Source organism: Ictalurus furcatus, chromosome 14 (genome assembly GCF_023375685.1).
Source record: "Ictalurus furcatus strain D&B chromosome 14, Billie_1.0, whole genome shotgun sequence".
Classification (NCBI taxonomy): domain Eukaryota; kingdom Metazoa; phylum Chordata; class Actinopteri; order Siluriformes; family Ictaluridae; genus Ictalurus; species Ictalurus furcatus.
The window spans coordinates 28,723,874-28,743,493 of NC_071268.1; the positions used below are offsets into that span (position 1 = coordinate 28,723,874).

The 19,620-nt window shown below is 40.7% G+C and overlaps 1 protein-coding gene across 1 annotated transcript in view; it reads left to right on the forward strand.

The window, feature by feature from the left end:
- Positions 1-6,075: 6,075 nt before the first annotated feature.
- Positions 6,076-19,620, forward strand: part of LOC128618276 (CMP-N-acetylneuraminate-beta-galactosamide-alpha-2,3-sialyltransferase 1) — a 38,300-nt gene continuing 24,755 nt past the window's right edge. The window contains exon 1 of the mRNA XM_053641819.1: positions 6,076-6,277. The gene's annotated coding sequence lies outside the window, so the exon portion shown is untranslated. The remainder of the gene's footprint in view (positions 6,278-19,620) is intronic.

Sequence of the window (19,620 nt, forward strand, 5' to 3'; positions counted from 1 at the left end):
GGCAATCGTGGGTGTTCTCAGTGACTGGCTCCACAGAATTAATTAGGCACTACAACACTACAGTTGTTGTGTTAGGCACACTACTAGGTTTAAGAATTTCATTTCGGGTGGCACATAGATTAACCCCATAATCCCCATATCATGTTCTTTCAAAATAGATATGTCCTGGTGTGATGAACGTAAGATCGATGTGTGAGAGAGCAATTTTCCCAATGATCCGCACCACGAGAGCATCTCCAGCCTGGCAATCCTTATGCCACCAAATCCAATGTTTTCAATACATCAACTACAGCCCTGTAAGCTCCCCACTCTCCTGAGCCGGGACCCCCCAAGCAGCACCCCCCCTTTCAGTCACATGTAAGACACAGTCTTTGTTGTAGTTTGCCAGCCATAGTTCAGGTGCAAAGCATAAATCCATTCAATGTCAGGCTTGTCCAAAGAACACCCGGATCTCAGGATGTTGTCCTGTAGTGAGCAATCAGTGATCCACTGCAGACCATACTTGATAACGTCCAGGAACATTTGTTGTGTTTTTATGGGGCAGAGGATGACCCCAATCATGTCCTGACGGCCTTGGGAGCGTGCAAGGGAGTCTATGACCGCAGAGGAGTACACCGCAGGGGAGCCCACAGCCCCCGAAGGAGACGCTTCCAGGTGTACTACTGATCTAGGCATGTTAAGGGAGTAACGGCCTTGAGCTCTCACATGCAGTCACTTGGAAAAAGTGCTGATCAATAATAATATCATGTGGAATGGAATTACAGTTACAGGTTACAGTTGGGACATCTTATATATATATATATACATATATATCCATATACATATATATATATATATATATTCTATATACATCATACTATAGATAATGGTTACTGGGTGGGTTGGTTGTATTGCAGAACTTATCGCATTTGTTATCACAGCTTGCTGTAATAATGTTAGACTAAGTTGGCATGTCCCTTCATCCTTTTCTGAGGATTGAAGATATTGCTTACAGGACAATAGTACTGGAAACTGGAGACAGACAACTGGGAACACACAACTGCAAAAGCCATCATTAAATGTTCAATTTATGCATCAGATCTAGGCCTTAAAACGGTGAATATTTATCGTGATTTACTATACCCTGATTTTAATAAAGCAGGAAGCTATTAAAAACAATTCAAAATGAGGAGTTCAGTTTTTAACATGTTAAGACTTCTGATGTTTACAGATCACTCAAGTTCGATATAAACACATCACAAGGCCCTGATTGTGTGGCGTCTGTCTTTCTAAACTTAGCAGTTGATATTATTTCATCTCTTTTAATTTATCATTTTAATCTTTCATTAGACAACGGGGTTATACCAGAAATTTGGAAATCAGCTTTCTTATTTATTTATTTTATTTTATTAAATTAAATCAGGGACATCCAACTATATTAGATCATCACAGTCCAATAACAAAGCCTCTTGTCCCTTGTAGAAACCCTTTTCAGTGAACCGTTCACATGTTATCAGTCTTCAAGAAGTCTAAGGTCATATAAACATATCAGCACAACTGTTGTTTTGAAAGTCTTAAGACAATGTCACGGTACCCTCTGCACTTCCCTGTCTGCCGATTTATAAAAGGCTCTCGACACAGTGAATTAGGAAATATTGCTGCAGAGATTAAATAATGTTGGTCTATCAAATCCTTTTAAAAATTAATAATGTAATCTCTACTGCTCTAATCAAACGAATAACACCTCTCATAAAGGGGTTTTCCACTCTCATGTATAGTTAACCTGTAAAATAGTTCTAGTCTGTTTACTTCAACAAAACAATCCCAATTGGCAATGATACATTCTTATCCCTTCCTGATTTTCATTTATCAGAAAGATATTGAGAAAGGAGAACAAAATTCCTTTAGTCTAAAAATTTGTGGTGTACACTAACCTAACATATTAATATCCCACCTGTGCCAATGTGTGATAATCCCAATAATAGAGTAAATGAGGTTGAGATCTCTAGATATGTATTTACAGTCCCCTAGTCACTTTTATTCCCCTAATTACTATTCAAAACAACCTAGTGAGTTTGGTTTTATGTATACCACAATAGTGTTTAGTCTAACTGGACATGCATGTTTATTCCAGCTCTTGTTAGCGAGTCAGTTCATGAAAGTATACTGCTCTCTAAAACCAAATGTTTAGGCTCAACATTATCTCAACAGGGAGGATGTGACCTAGCCTGATACGGGGATCAGCCAGAGACTGTAACCTCGGGTCTGTTTTACTTTTCAGGATTTTATTAATTAATATGTTAAGTACATCACTCAAAACAAACAGGTTCACATGTCAGCTGATCAATTTTATCATTAGTCAGGCAAAGATGTCGATATGCCTGTGCAGAAGAAACTATGTGGCACAATGCACAACACATAAACTATTATTAAAGTTCTCTCCGGACTGATAACGTCAAGACATACTGATTGATTTTAATTTATTTTTTACAGGAATATATCCACGTATATATATACATTGAATCACTTTGACTTTAATATAGAGCGGGATTGGAAAAAAGGGGAAGAAACCGAAATCGCGCTCGGTGGTTTAGATAACCGTCATTATTCAGTTTACAAACAGGGAATCACACCGAATTCCAACTACAGTTAAAGGAAGGCTGAGGAGCACGCATGCTGTTGATCGGTCACAATCTATATATAGGACTGTATGCAGTCAGGGGTATGATCAGTAAATTATACAAGGAAGGTATGTCCTTCTGAACATCACCATCTAGTCAGAAAAAGAACAGGCACGCTATTAGCTCTGTGGTATAAGGCACCCTAACCCCTAGCTACTCTGCTGAACCAGTGTTCTCTCGACCCGATGGTAGGGGAGTGTGTAAAGATCCCTGAGGAGACCGGAGCTCAGGAGGTATACTTAACTGTACCTCAAGGGCCTGCAGCATATCCAAATCAATAGTGCTCATAGGCATGGCGGGGTCGTCAAGGTTATCAGATTGCCAGAGAGTGGCGCGTGTTGATAACAATTTCTCCTCTGGTGGGGTTATTAGCGGGACGGCAGCTACGACTCCCGCTTCAACTCGGGGCGAGATAACAGGGTCAATATCATCGTATGGAGAGGAGAGGAGCGAAGAGCCGGTTGGGCTACCGGCATCTGACTGGGCCGGTCTATCCAGCACTTCCACAGCCCGTCGCTTAGCCTGGGCTCGAGTGCCGTAGGCTCTTTCGGCTATTCCACTTTCGGCTATTCCACTTACACATAGAATCAAAACCAGGGGTTTCAATTTACACATAAAATCAGAACCCAGGGATTTCTAATAACCCAGAAAGTCAAAACCAGAGAGTTTCAGTTACCCAGAGAATTAAAACCAGAGAATTTCAGTTACCCAGAGAATCGAAACCAGAGAATTTGAATTACCCGTAAAATAGAAAGTGGACAAGACTAAACAATCTAGAGTGACCTTGGTCTTATTGTTATCTCGCGGGATGGGGGGCAGCTTGACTCAGCCACCCTTATAAATGGCTCCTCATGGTTCTTTCTTAAAATTAAGGCCTTCCTTGCGAGCCTGCATTTCTAGTTTATCATTTATTTTCATATTAGCTCTATATCTCTATTTTATATATAGTTATACTGCTTGAAAACACGGTTTACTGTACTTCCTACTTCATAATATCATTATATTACCCTTCTACTGTCCCACATATCCTATTATTCTGGTTTTTATAAAGAGTATGTATATTATTATTATAAGATATTACCCTTAAAATATCTTAATATTCCTTTTTATTAGTCTTATAAAGTTATTATAGTATGTGTGTGAGAGGGAGAGTGTGTGTGTGTGTGTGTTATGTCTACTTGCCCGCCCTTGACTGTACGAGCGTGTGTGTGTGTGTGTGTGTGTGTGTGTGTGGTAGCACTCCTCAGCTCAGCTCGTATATCTCTTTTTGACTTTTTTGACTACTACTGCTCTTAAAGATCTTTAAAGTGTAATTCCAATTTGTCAATGTCCGCCTAATCCCGCTTCTATGTGTCTAGGTGCCCGTCGTCAGTCCTTCTTCTCCCCTTTGCTGGATGCTAGGTCTCCCTTATGTTTATTTTATGACATTTTTTATCCACAACATGTGTCTTTTTGTGCCTGTTTAGAGCTGTTGTAAAGTAAGTGAGGACCTGAACATTAAATGTAACTATAAACGGACAAAAAGTATGATTGTATCATTCTTCAATAAATTAAATTTTGTAATTGTTTGTAAATTGCTGTGGTATAAGAGGAATAAAACACTTCAGGACGTCCTGTTATATCACGGCACCTCATCATTGATTATAGTAGTTAAACAAATAAAATGCACTTTTTTTTCTTTTTTTTTATTAAATGTTATCCAGTGAATATGAGCAAATTGATGTAATATTTCTTATCATGAGGTGATCAGAAATAAAATATTATTTATTATTACAAGGTTTTTCAGCCTGTTTTTAGTCGTTTTCACCACATTTCAAACTTTAAATATTCTTCTACTGGCAGAAATTTGTATTTTAAAAAATGAAAAAAGATTAGGGGAAAAAAATCAGAACAAGAATACATAAAGATGGAAATGTTTTATAGTTTTTGAATGTCTGGAAATGGGTTTAATGAGCTTATATTTGGTTTACTGTAATCTTATTACACATTTGAGACTATTGTGAGGGAAACTTTAACCGTTTAAGAGACTTTAAGAAGTAAGCTGCAACGAAATGACTTTTTAAACTACAAAGAAGCAATCTGGAGAAGCGTAATATGAAACGAAATTGAAATATGCTAACCCTGCACAAAATGAAGTACCATATACTGTACAGTAAATATACACTCACTGAGCACTTTATTGGGAACATCTGTACACCTACTCAGTGGTGTGGCAGCAGCTTCAGGTAATGTTCACATCAACCATCGGAATGGGGGAAATGTGATCTCAGGGAATTTAGCCGTGACATGACCGTTGGTGCCAGACTGGCTGGTTTGAGTATTTCTATACCTGATGATCTCCTGGGATTTCTCACACACGAGTCTGTAGAGTTTACTCAGAATGGTGAAGTGAAGAGAAAACATCCAGTGAGGGCGGTTCTGGGGACAGAAACGCCTTGTTGATGAGAGAGATCAACGGAGAATGGCCAGACTGGTTCGAGGTGACAGAAAGACTACAGTAGCACAGATAATCACTCTGTACAATGGGGGTGAGAAGATAAGCATCTCAGAACAGCAGGAGACCACGTCGGGGTCCTCTTCTGGCAGCCAAGAACAGAAAGCTGGAGCTGCAGTGATCACAGGATCACCAAAACCGGACAGCTGAAGATGGGAAAAATGTAGGCTGGTCTGATGAATCTCGGTTTCTGCTGAGGGTCAGAATTTGGTGCCAACAGAATATGAATCCATGGACTCAACCTGCCTTGTGTCAACAGTCCAGGCTGGCGGAGGTGGTGTAATGGTGTGGGGAATGTTTTCATGGCACACGTTGGGCCCATTAGTACCAATCAATTATTGTTTGAATGCCACAGCCTATTTGGATAGCTATTTGCATGTGCATGCCTTCATGGCCACAGTTTACCATCTACTAATGGCTACTACCAGCCTGATACTGCCGCATGTCACGAAGCAACAGGTTTCATGAACATGGCGACGAGTTCAGTGTTCTTCAGTGGACTTCCCAGTCACCGGATCAGAATCCAGGAGAACATCTTCGGGTTGTTGTAGAACGGGCGAGAACGTAGAACGCGATCGTGTCAACATGGAGCCGAATCTCAAAGGAATGTTTCCAACATCTTGTGGAATCCACGCCACGAAGCATTGAGTCCCTTGCTACGATTAATACAGGGTTCATCAGTGAGTGTATTATTAAAGCTGTTAACAGGAGAATTAGACTGACTGGTTAGATTCGTCACGTGACTCTGGATAGCGTGTAGTGGACAGGACATAGTGTGTATACAGTATACTGCGCTGCTCAGGTATACACCTGTGGATGGCACCCGCTCCTGTGCTGGTGTCTGTTGTGGGGGCGGGGGGGGGGCGTAGTCAGTGGGGGAAAGGGGGCGTGTCCCCGGTCTCCATGTGGTTTCTGTACTGCTGTGTGAGACAGCAGAGGAGCGACTCTTAAACGCGCTGTGAGAATAAACACCGCAGCTCCGATCAGTCTAAACCACGGACAGCCGGAGCACATCACACACCGGGAGAGCGCGCGCGCGCGGATGTGTGTGTGTGTGAGAGGTGCTGTTTTAATACCGCGCGTGATACCGGACTGGATCTGCGTCTCTCTCCCGGAGTGTGCTGTAAGTGAACGCGTTTTATTTATTTCTCTCTCTCTCTCTCTCTCTCTCTCTCTCTCTGTGTGTGTGTGTGTGTGTGTGTGTGCTCTACACTGTTTCTGTTTATTTATTTTTATTTTGCTGTGTGATGTTCTGTCACGCGCGCTAACTGATCCAAAGCTGTAATAAACACTTAATGGTCAGAGATATAAGAGATATAAGCGCTGAATCCACGAGCGGGTAAATGAAGCGCGTTACACGCAACAGCATCAGTATGTTTGAGTTTTCAGTGTTCTGGAGAAACACTCTGACCTTCCTGTGTAGAGTTTTAATCTAACCCGACACACAGAAACACTCATCCCCACTGCAGGTCCAGCACACTCACAATCCTCTCATTAACACACACTTACTGTGGTCTCTTATACACACACACACACACACACTCTCTCACTGTAGTCTCTTACACACACATACTTGTGCAAGTCTATATCGGGGACTACATGCTGGATCCTCCAATGCGGGGACCCGTATTTCTAAAAGGTTTAGGAGCAAACCAAAGACAGATTTGTGTTTCAGCTGAAGCTGTAAAAACGTCTGTCACTTCAAATGACATAAAATACGTTAATAAAGCAATGTGACATTTTTCCACATTCTGGGGACAGTTTCTGGTAGACCAAACTTGTGAGGACGAGCGGACACACACACACACACACACACACACTATTATTCTGGTATTACTAAATTGTAGGTACTTGTGAACAATCTGGGGATGCAATTTACAAACAATTGGGAAGGTGCTATAATGCATATTTCCAAGATAATTGATTAAGTCACTTGAATAACTACAGGCCTTTTATTTTTAATCTTAAACATTTTGATATTTGCAATGCAGTATTTTTGCACAGATAATATTTTCAGGCAGTTACCAATTAACACTCAAAAGTTCGTCACAAATGAAATATAAAGAAGTAGAAAAAAATTTAATTGTACAATACAATACAAATTTCCAGCCATAAACTTAATAATAATAATAATAATAACAATAATAATAATAATAATAATAATAAACTAAAACTACCATTGATCTGTGCAAATAAAACCAAATGAAACCATGCAGACTTTTTTCTGGGTTACATTTTCCTTTTAAGAACAGTGATTCTATTCTTTACAAAGAACTTAACAGATAACCAATCCCTGCCTTTCAGTGCAGCAGGCTCAGCTTTTATACAGGCCTCACAATGTTTTTTTTCCTGACACTGTGTAAGTTTTTATGAACCTGTACAGATGTTTTTCAACTGCTTTCACTTCACTGGTCTCCCATTTCTTTTTCTTTACCACCTTAACACCTGAACAAATGCAAGACAAAGTTAGTCAAAACATACAGTGTCTTTCAATTTCATGAAAACAATCACGTTTGTTTATCATACAATACCTTTGGGAACAGATGTGGTACTGGTTGGTTCTGTTGCTTGCTCAGATGAGGTTTCCTGGGCTTGCTCTGTAGATGGTTTCAGTTCTGGCTCAATATCTACTTAAACATAGAACAAGTGCACTCTTTTTGAATGCATCCTAAATGATTAAGGACACCTCATAATAATAATAATAATAATAATAATAATAATAATAATAATAATAATAGTAATAATTAACAACTACAGGTTGTGCATTTTCTGAAGAATACAGTGATTGTGGAGCTTAAAATGTGGTCACTATGGTGTTGCTAGGTGGTTGTGGATACAATTATACACGTTAAGATGCTATCTACATGTACCAAGCCATTAGGGATTACATAAAGGCCTAGATAGCCTTCTGTCTCCCATACACCATACTTGCCCTATGAATAGATAAAACCTACTTTGGAACCCCCCACATCACAGGCTTTTCACTGGAGTAAACACCCATCTTATCTGGTGTTTCACCGAATTAAGCCTACAACACCACCAGAAGGCTCAACAGTAACAAGCCCCACTGGCACCAGAAATGCATGCTCAGTGCCACTGGTTACACCACTCTACCAGTCACTGATGAGTATGTTTCCTGGCAAAAACTACAGCATGAAGACAAAAACACCCCAAAAACTCCCAAACACACAGGAGTGCTTTTCATAGGCTCTGTATATAAGGGAGTAAAGCTCACCTTCATCTGATTCATTCTCTGTTCCTGACGGATCGCTTGACAACTCTGAACAAGTACAGCTTCTATTTAAAGAACACCTACAATGATAATATAATATGACATAACACATAAATCTGTATGTTAATCATTTACATTTCCAAACTCCTTTCAACATACCATCTGGCTCAACGTCAATTTCGTGTAGGTTCTTTCCACTGAACTCCCCAAGTCTTCCTGTCTCTAATGCCATCAAAACTTTGCTTATCTTGGCCAGCTGGAGAGTCCTTCAGGAAGTCTGTTATATTTTCTGTGTATTCTCACATCATGTCCTAAAAAGTCAGCCAGCTGATCCAATTCTGTATTATTGAGGTTCAGAACATTGGAGAGTGTTGCTATGCGTTTACGAACGTTTTGTTCACGAAGACAATCTGATCCCCTCAGGTGTGACAGTGCTGCGGGACGAGTAAACATGTAAATGTTTTCAGAAGGAATTCCACATTTTTCTCGTTTTTATTCAAGAAGTTCCATATTTTTCTGCCTTATAGGTGTTAAAAGATCTGGAACCTTTCGTCCACGCTTTCCACGTATTTCAAGTCGAGTAAAACGATGGCAGAGTTTCTTTTCAAGCTCCGATAGTGCAAGAGCAATGTCTTTGTGCAAGTCATCAGTGTTTCTGCTGGTTAAATGCTGTTAAAGGCATTTTTGAGACCTCACCCTCTCTTCTGCGATTGAAGAGGATAGTCTGAGCCAGAGTAACCTTTGCAAGATGTGTCCAGTTCTTGGAGGAAGCATCTGCTGATAGTTTCTGAAAGTACTCTTCTTGCTTTTGATCAAGATACAAGTGTAATGTTTTCACATCCTCAGTAAAAGGAAGAATAAGTGGAGCATTCCACTTCATTTCTCGCTGTGTCCGGAGTGCATGTGATGATATCAGTTTGCTCCATCTTGCCGCATACATGTCTGAAAAGTTGTGCGCTTTTTCTGCTCTTTTACTGTCCTGATCCATCATTGCTTGAAATGAGACCAAAGAAGCAATCTTCTGTAAGCTATGACCAAGCTTCAATGCAAGGGATGGTCGTTGGAATGTACACTTTTCTTCATCATAACCGCTGGCTTTTCTGACGGCAGTGATGACATGCATGAAGTTACCTGGGTCAACAAAATCCTCCATGTTACACGAAGGAGTAACTTCCCTCGCTGTAATTAACAATCTTCCAATTTCCCTCATTTTCTGTCGAATATAATCGTGTTTGCCAATGTCTGAGCCTACTCTGTTGTAAAAATACTCTCGTAATCTTCTTATGTACAAATCTGTTTTAATGGCAAGTACCATCTTGTCATGGGTCATGTTACTGAAAAGTTTCCACAGGCCAGCACTAGTTCCAGGAGGTGCAGGTCCCATATAAGCACTTTGTGAAAGCACTGTTCTTTCCTGGTTTGGGATGGGAGTGATCATTTTTGCTCAGCTTACACCATTTCATATGACGCCAGAGAAACCTTCTAGCAAAGAGCCTTTGACAGTTGCAGCAGTGCACAAAGGTATTGAAATCACAATCTTTTTGTGGCTTCTTACAAGGTACAAGCTCACCTCCACGCTGTACAACTTCAGCATTATGTACAAAATTCCCCCTGTTCCTGAGGTGATCTAGCAAGTTTTTCCTTTCTTTTGAACCTTTTGGAAAACTCAAAGCTTTCACAACTTCAGACTCAGTGCTATGAACCTGCTCTAAGTGTCTTGCCAGTTTTGATAGTGGTTTGCTGCAAAACAAACAGTACTGTTTCTTATCACACACTCTCACTCTGCTAGTTGGCTTTGAAACTCCTCTGACCAAAACAGAGCTTGACTGGTCAGGTACAGCTTCAGATTCATTGGAAACCGCTGCACTAGACTGACCAGTGCTAGGACTTTGTAAAGGACATCTTTTCGTCATTGTCTTGGTTTTCCTTTCAGAAACTGAAATCATGATTGCAGGCACTTTCATCTGAGCTACTACATGAAGATTCAGGGACATATTCATCTTCACAATTTTCCACACTACTGATGGAGCAGGCATCATGGATGTTTACCTCATCAGGCTATAAAAAAACAATATAACTTTAATATGAACACTAATTAAAAAGGTCCACTTTTTATATTCAGAAAAATGACAATTTATCCAACCCGAGGAGTGCTTGTTTCCACTTGTAACTGCGGTATACAATACCGGTCACCAGCAGATGTTTCATCTGGCACCTGCTGAGTTAAAAAACAAACAAATGGTAGAATACAAAATGTAATGAGACTTCAAACGATTTCATATTTAAAATACATTAGTGAAAGTTAAGTGGGAAAAAAATTATTTGTAGACTCATGCTGTGAATGTTGGGTGCAATGATGATAATCTCCAGAGGCACCATCTGACTCCAGACGATTACTGTCCATCTCTATTCCAGTTTTTGTCAATTGAAATCACTCCTTTGCAAACACTGGTAGAGTACAATGTACATTGTGGGGACTTATGGTTTGCTATGTTATAAAATACATTAAAAAAGCAGTTCCATACCTGATTACAGAATGTAGACTCATGCTGTGAGTGTTGGGTGCAATGATGATCATCTCCAGAGGCACCATCTGACTCCAAAAGATTACGGTCCACCTCTATTCCACTTTCTGTCACCTGAAATAGGCAAAAAAGTCACTAATAAGCCCAAAAGTAAAAGTATGTTGGTATACGATAACTAAGCTGAACAGTGTAAAGTTGTAGAAAGTATTTTAGGCTAAAACACACCAAGCAAAGAAGACATTTGTAGAAAAAAAAAAGACGTTAAATTAGGCATCTTGTGGGGACCTGGTGTACGTTGTAGAGACATAACATTTACCATGTTAAAAAATACATATAAAAAGCTGTTTCATAACCATGTACACTAATAATCCCATTTGCTAGTTTAACCACACATTTAACATACTGTAATAAAAGGACAGATTGCAGAAAAGAAAAATGGGCAGAAAACTGATAACCTGAGATTTTGTTTAAAGAGCTTTCCATGATCCTGGATTCAGCTAAAGTTCAAGTTACAAGCCTGTGTTGGTAGCAATTATTAGATTAATACTTACATTGCTGAGTTACTGTAACACTGAACTCCTAACACATACACAAAGCTTAAATAAACAGTGTTAATGCAAAAATGAACACGTACAGTACTGAATTAATGCTTACAACACTGAATAAACCTGCAGTGTTTATACAGTCCTGGTAAAAAACAAAAAAAAGAAGAAGAAGAAGTGTCAATTCAGTAGTTTTGAATCGGCTGTTACAAAGCACAACTGGACCCAAATGATCGTTGTGGGTGTCAGTTCAGTTCGACTCTCGGATCGCTACACATCATAGGTGTTTAATGTTACACTTCCACACTGAAGGTGAGTGAGCTGCATTACCACCCACAAGGCAGAGACTGAAATCAAGGAGGAGTCAGACATCTTGCGAAGACGTCGCTCATTGTGACGTGCGCATGGCAGCTAAAGGAACGTTGTAGATCAGTGGTCATCAACCCTGTTCCTGGAGATCAGGACTTTAGCTCCAACCATAATGGTGCCCACCTGCCCCTCTAATCGTTGTCTTGAACTAAAACAGGTGTGTTAGATTTTGGTTGGAGGTGAAACCTGCAGGAAGGTATTACAGATCTCAAGGAAGAGGGTTGGTGACTGCTGCTGAAGACAAACACGCTACACACCCAAGCCTGTGATTGTTCATTACGAATGAGGCATGGTCATGCTGATTCATTTCCTCTCGTAGCATGTCGTTCTTAACCGTCTCACATGCCACTCATGCCTCATTTCTCTTTTCTCTTTGTAAATATGGAACAGAATACACAGATCTCCCACGTTGTGCTTCCAACAACGCGTCGTTTTATGGCAGGAGGAAATCTTCTCGCTGTAGTTGTGTAAACTCGTCCATGACGGCCAGTGCGTGACGACAGACCGGGTGTGAGCCTGTAAGCTCGTGAAGGTCTTCATGCAGCCAACTTTTAAGCACGCTGAGGCCTAAAGAAAGGAACGCAGGCCATGTTCAGGTGTTTGCTGCTCAACCTGTGTAGAGACTTCCAGCCCCGAGTGTTTCTCATACAGACACTTTCAGACTTTCGTAATTACCATGGTTACACATGCTGGTGTTTCATATCTGCCCAAAACTCTCAGTAGTCTGAGTCGGAGTGAAGGCGTTTATCTCAAGCAGTGTATGTTAGGAAAACTAATTTGGATAAAGGTTTCATCTTTTGTCGGATTTTTCAGTGAGTGTTGGATAAAACAAATCTCTGGCAGTTTCGGCTGATTAAAACAGAAACATTTAATGCTGTGAAAAATTCTTTTTATTTCCTTCAGATTTCCTGTTTAAGTTTCCAGAACTCCAGCATGTTCATCTCCCCGTGTTAATTCTGGATTAGAGCATCAGGTGTGACAGCAGTGAGCAGATTTATTACGCCGCGTATGTCTGTATTGGTGAAGGAAAATATCACCATGGTGCGTCATGGATGTTAAGTAGGGGTTTGAAAATTCATAGAAATGAAAACAGGTTTTCTCCATTGACAAAACACGCAATGATCCCTAACCAGGTGAAATATCAATTCTTTTCTAATAGAAGTTTGCTTCTTTTTTGTGTGTGTGTTAACTTGTGCTTTATTAGAACACTGTATTCATTCTGTATGTATTTATGAACACTGGAGGTGTTAATGCAACGCTGTAAATGTTCCTTCAGCCTGTAGGTGATAATGAGTGAACTCCGCTTCGTCACACCACCCCACCGCTGATTATTTTCCTGTAACGGCAGGACACAGTGTTATCTTCAGTATATTTAGCTGAGATGCATACCTTAAGACTCGTTTAAAAAATCATGCTGGGAATGGGTTCATCTACATAACGTAAAAGGGAGATATTTGATAATACAGTTTAGCGTGATTAAATCATTTTTATTCTCATCGTGTTGAGGTTCTGCTTGTTCGGTTTAGCAGATGTACACTGGAAGAAGTCCTGATGTGGCTAAAAATCCTCTGATCGTAGTCTGAGTTAACCAAAACTCCTGGATTTATAGTCTTACCTCAAAACTGAGCCTGTTTATAAAGGCTGATTTTTACAAATCATACAGAAAATGATCCTGGATACAGTTTTATCTGACTACCAGCCCTGTTTGTACAAGTCTGATCTGTTTTTGTAGTCTGATTTTATAGTTATCCAGATCTCATAATCATAGTCATAGTCTGATCACCCTTTATGTTTCTGTAGTCCGATCTGACCACTAAACACCTCTAGGTGCCTCATATGTGATGACTATCAGGATTCAGTCTGGAAAGGCTAATTATTCACATGGAAACAAATACGACATTGGACGTTATTGAATCTGATCATGACTCAGATCCACATCAGGAAATCTGAGTATTTGCATATTACGTGTAACGCGGTTATCAGAAGCATGTGACCTCAGCAGCGGCGTCCTGACTGACAATTTCAGGTCAGCTGAGGTAAGCTTATTCATGCTCAGTCGGACATGTAACAATTCCTCCAGGATTTCACGATTCTACAGTCACAGAAATCAACGCAATATCGAACAAACTCCACGATATTCGGAGGAGCTTGCATTTTTCAAAATTACCGCAGATTTGGGCCAAAACACGTCATTTGACGTCATCACAACTCGCATTCAGCCAAAGCCCTCTTCGATTCACCTGTGTCGAACACGAGTACAGCTAAAAACAATTGCAATTTCGCCAATTCGAGTACTTTTCTGCAAAACAGCATAAAGAACAAAGAATTTTTTTTATAAAGCAGCAAAATCAAGCATTCTTGGCCGAAACAATGACAAAAAAATGTGTAAGGAAGTGTGTGTAGCTTTTTTTCACCAATTATAGTTTTATACTGACTTTTATTGGACTTTCAGAGCTGCAAATTTTAACATTTTCAGATGACAGGATTTAATGAGCCTACACACCTGTAGTATAATTATTTGTTTATGGTAGACCTTGTTAGACCAGTTCTTTCAGACATACACCTAGTTGCTAAAAAAAAAAAAGGACTAAAACATGAGTAATAGATAATTTGAAAGGACTGATGTGCTTCAGTGTGGCGATATAGAGGGTCGAATCTGCTCCAAAGCACGAAATAATCATCATAATCTGTTATATTATTTTTTTTTTTACAGTATTCAGCAGGGCATAAATTTCCAAATATGCAACCGTGGACCTTGTGTTTTTGAAGTTAAGGACAATTTATACTAGACGACAGTCCCTGAACATTTCCTGCATCTAGCATAAACAGTTAAAAGATACGACTTACACACTCCCCCTTTTTTTAAAAGCCTCTATATCTCAGAAATGAATGCAGATACAGGCCTGAAATTCCGCACAGTATTTATTATGAATAGTGACGTTATTTCCAGAAAGTATGAAGCACAATTGAGGTGGTCAGTCGGGAGGCCTCTGGTGAGTTCATATGGCTTGACCCATATTACACGTGATCACATTAATCAGAGTCTCACAAACCACACACACACCCGACTGGTGGAATAATACCGCTTTAGATTACAAGCAAGATATAAGATGCATGAAAGCACCGGATATAAGCGAGGACATAAGTGCTGTTCGGACAGGAGCAGCGTTCTGGACGCGTGCGTGTTAAGTAATGTGCAGAAAATATGAACGATTCACGTGGATGGTGAAACGTGATATCACAGAGACGTCCTGTTCATTTTATAGAAGGTGAAATATGGCACGTACACACACACACACACACACACACACACACGGTCTGTAAAAATGACTGACATGATGAATTCAAACTAAAATCCCAGAGATAATCTGCTACTGTAATAATTACTATACGTTATCCACCTCCTCCTGAGAAACTGATCCCGTATGAATAGAGCTGCAGTCCGATCAGAGCACACAGCTTCTTTTTTTTTTTTTTGTTGAGGAAAATATTAGCCGTGTGTGTTCTAGAGGTTAATCGCTGAGCTTGTCTCTCGGATGCTTGAGGAAATGAGCCCTGCTGGACGTGCGTTAAGAAACGATGGTTAGATCATTTTTAATACAAAAGCTAATAAGTCACACTCTGCACACTCAGCCCTGATTAACTCCTCGCTTAATAATGGAGCGCAGCTGGGGAACTCGTGATGACCAAACCACCGGTGTCACGTGTGTGTTTAGTTGTAGATCAGCGCATCTGCGTCCTTCACTTGCTGAGAAGTGTGTTCTATCCTCCTCTCACACACTTGTTGAATGGAATGACGGCGATCACACCGAGAAAACAAAAAGGTGAATTTTCATCAGCGCCCCCCCCCCCCTCCCCCCCACACACACACCATTTAGACTCATTTTAGGAAGCTAAGAACTGTTAACTATCCAAAAAAAAAAACCCTTTGAAGAGAACCCTGTAGGTTTATTGATTGCATTCAGAGACAACAGCGCACTGATTTAAAAGCGAGCGTTGGTGTTAATTCCACTTTCATTTATTCATATCCTACAGACTGCCAAGACTCCCCTCCCAGCAGTCAGTACTAATAATACCCCTGATTTTACACCGAATTCTGACATCCTGCTTGCTCAGAAGCTGTTGATTCATTTCCCTTTATTAAATATTTTGGTTTCGTGTAAATGTTGAACTAAAAGAAGTCATTTGTGGGTTTTGGGGAATATGATGCATTGGTTTGTTGGTGTTGTGTTACAGTCGGATGATGTAGAGCTACACTGTTCTGCTTTTCAAATCTTTCCAGACACACAGGGTGTGTTGCACGCGCACGTGTGTGTGTGTGTGTGTGTGTTTATCATCTACACAATGCAGTCCCTGCTGTTTGTGTGTGTTTCTGTGGCTTGACAAAAGCGAACAGTTGTTCTTTTCCTCTTCCAAAAAACACGAGGCCATTGTTGCTGTCTGAATCCAGCGCTCCGTCCAACTGCACGATGTGTTCTTCTTCTCTTTTTTTTTTTGCCGCCCTTTGTGCCTTTCTACTATTGTTCATTCTTTCTGCATGAACGCCACACCATTTGTAGGACCTTTTTCATCAGGGGGAAGAACCAGGTGTTAAACATGTTTGAGATAACACGTACTCATACACACACACACACACACACACACACACACACACACACACACACACACACAGACAAACACACACACACACACCTTACTCCTTTTCCAAAGTGTAAAATCCCTCTGATAGCCATCTGGTGTGAACTTCATCTCCCATATCATTCACACACACGGCCATCGCCCTGAGCTTTACTACCTCAGGAACACAGGGTGTGTCTTATGTAAATCACACACACACACGCAGAAACAAACACACACACACACACACACACACACACCTAACTCCTTTTCCAAAGTGTAAAATCCCTCTGATAGCCATCTGGTGTGAACTTCGTCTCCCATATCATTCACACACACGGCCATCACACACACTCTGAGCTCTACTACCTCAGGAACACAGGGTGTGTCCTATGTAAATCACACACACACGCATGCACGCACACTAACTACTCCCCCATAAGTCTTGATCAACACATAACATCCTAAACAAGTGCATGGCCACATCATCCGTCCACCTTTACTGAATGTAACACAGGATGAGAGAGTGAGAGAGGAAAAGCGAGAGAGGAAGGAGAAGGAGAATCTGGGATAAAGGAGACTGATAGAAGGGACACAGGAAGAGAAGTAAATAAGAAGCAACCCTGAAAGGACTTGAAGGTCTTCCTGTTTAGTGATGAAGATGGTCGCATGGCCTGCGTGCGCTGACAGTAGCGCTCTCTGCTGTATTCCTCACACCGATATTCCTGCGGGATCTGTCTTCCTTCACGTAACAGCGGGTCTGTGGCCAGACTGTGTAGCTGCCCGGGTGAAGGACGTCCTTTCCTTATCCCCTGCTGCGTCATGAGAAGACGGCTCAGCCCTCCCCCAAGCCTGAGCAAAACACAAGCTTCAGAAACAGAAAAGTTGAATCTATGATGATAATAAAGAGAACGTTATACCTATTTGAGTTGTTTCTGGTGTATTAAAGAGACATGTGATCTGCTCTGTCGAAGGCTTTTTCTTGGTAAAAACACGTAAGAATTGATTTTGCGCAGTTCAGTCATGTCACGTGGAAGATAAACGTGATCCGTAAACGCGGTGCGTTTAATTTGCATTTATCAATGCGTCTGTGCTCTTTCAGTCCGTTTGATAGACATTTTGATATGATTTTGTGCCACAGGCTTCCAGTTAAAAACAGTTACCTTTTCAAGAGGAGGAGATAAAACTGGTGGGTAATTTCCTGTTATTCGTAGACCGTTTAAAATCCTCATACAGGTCTGTTCTCAATGTTTGGAAGAACTGTTTATGAATTCAGCTGAAAGTCCATCCAGGCCTGGTGTTCACACTGTTGATAGCTGCTGTACGTCAGTGGCTGGTTCTTGGGGTTCCATGTCCAAGTCCGGTGTTGCTGTTTGTGCTTGTCTCCAAATCTTTTCTTTTTGCTATACATTGAAGACAATTGGGCTGGAGATCAAAAAAAGAACCTGGCAACTTTTGTTTAAAACCCACCCATTTCTTCAAGTGATCAAAAACTATTGAAACATGTGACTGACGGGTGTTTCTTGTTACCCAGGTGTGTCCTGTTCAGTTGATTATGTAAAGAATAAATTGCTTTGAAGGTCTACTCTTGGTTTGAGCCCTGGGTTTCACCTGAGAAGACCTGTGCAGTTGTGTTAAAAAGGATAAACCAACATGGAGAACAGAGAGCTGTCTATGGGAGAAAAGCGAGCTGTTATGAAGCTGAGAAAAGAGTCAATCAGATCCACTGCACAAGCATTGGGCATGGACAATACAACCATTTGGAATGTTTTGGGAAATAAAAAGGAACAAAGGACTGGTGTACCGACAACCAGACATGGAACAGGTCGGATAAGGAAAACAGCAGCAGTTGATGTAAGACTGTAAGAGCAAGATTGGAATTCGCAAAGAAATACAGATATGATCCACAAAAGTTCTGGAAACATGATGAACCTCTACCACAGTGATAGAAAGGCCAAAGATTTAGTACCTGCTAACTACATTGCCACACAGTTACGTTCTTATAATGAATTGTCCATGCATTAACACAAATGAAATGATATTCAATTCAATATTAAATGAAACTGTATTATTATTATTATTATTATTATTATTATTATTATTATTGGCTGAAAGAAATCGAGATGGTAACAGACGATACACACACAGTGGAGGTAGTGTCATGGATTGGGCTCGCACGGCTGCTTCTGGAACAATCTCACTAATCTTTATTGCTGGTGGAACTCATGCTGGTAGCAGCAGAATGAATTCAGAAGTCTACAGGAACATCAGGAGGAACTTCATCACGCAGCATGCCTTCCCACCACATTCCCCATTCTGTCTCATTTTCAGTGTCTCCTGTAAATAAAATAAAAATTCTACATCATATACTTATATTTAATGAATTCTGTGACTAGGTCTTGTTTGTTCATGTCCCTACCCTCATTGATATTAAACGTTCCTACTCTCTGCTTCTCCATAAGAAGGAATCAGAAGAGAAAGAGACGAGGAAAGCTGTACAGAACAGAGAGGACAGCATGTGATCGGACTTGGCCATTTTATTGTTGAGCTTTTAGAGCCCCCGTAGCGTTTCCATCATTCTCCATAACCACATCAGCAATCTCCAGGGTTCTCCAGAGCCGTTTGCTCTCCTCAAGCACCGCAGATTTCTCCAGCGTTCTCTGCAGCTTTTGATTTGAGTCGGTTGTGATTATTTGAGACAATTGTAATTATTGAGTAGCTTCCAGTTGAGTTTCTCTGCATGTTATTTGTTATCTGTTATAACGTCTCAGGACATGGAGCCTATGAGCAGGTAGTCTTCTGTGTCTTCTGTGAGCAGCACACAACCACCTGCTTACTAACACTCACACTAGCAAGTCTCTCGTGTCACTTACACAAAGTGTTGATTAATGTTCCATCAGAGCAGCTCTGACAGCAGCGCAGCCGCAAACCCCGGCTTTATATTAACACGCCCGTTCTAATACGTTATCGTTTCTATGGTAACGGCTCATTCACAGGGGCGTGTACAGCGGACGCTCCACATGAACGCACTCAGAGCAGTCGATGTGGTGAAGTTTGCTGAAGGTAAGGAGACGTTCGTGTAATGTTTAAGGAAGGAGTCTCCAGCGTCGGCGCTTTGTAAGAGTCAGAGGTGAAGCTGTAACCTTTACGTCCTAAACAGTCGTGAACTTCTCTTTATAAA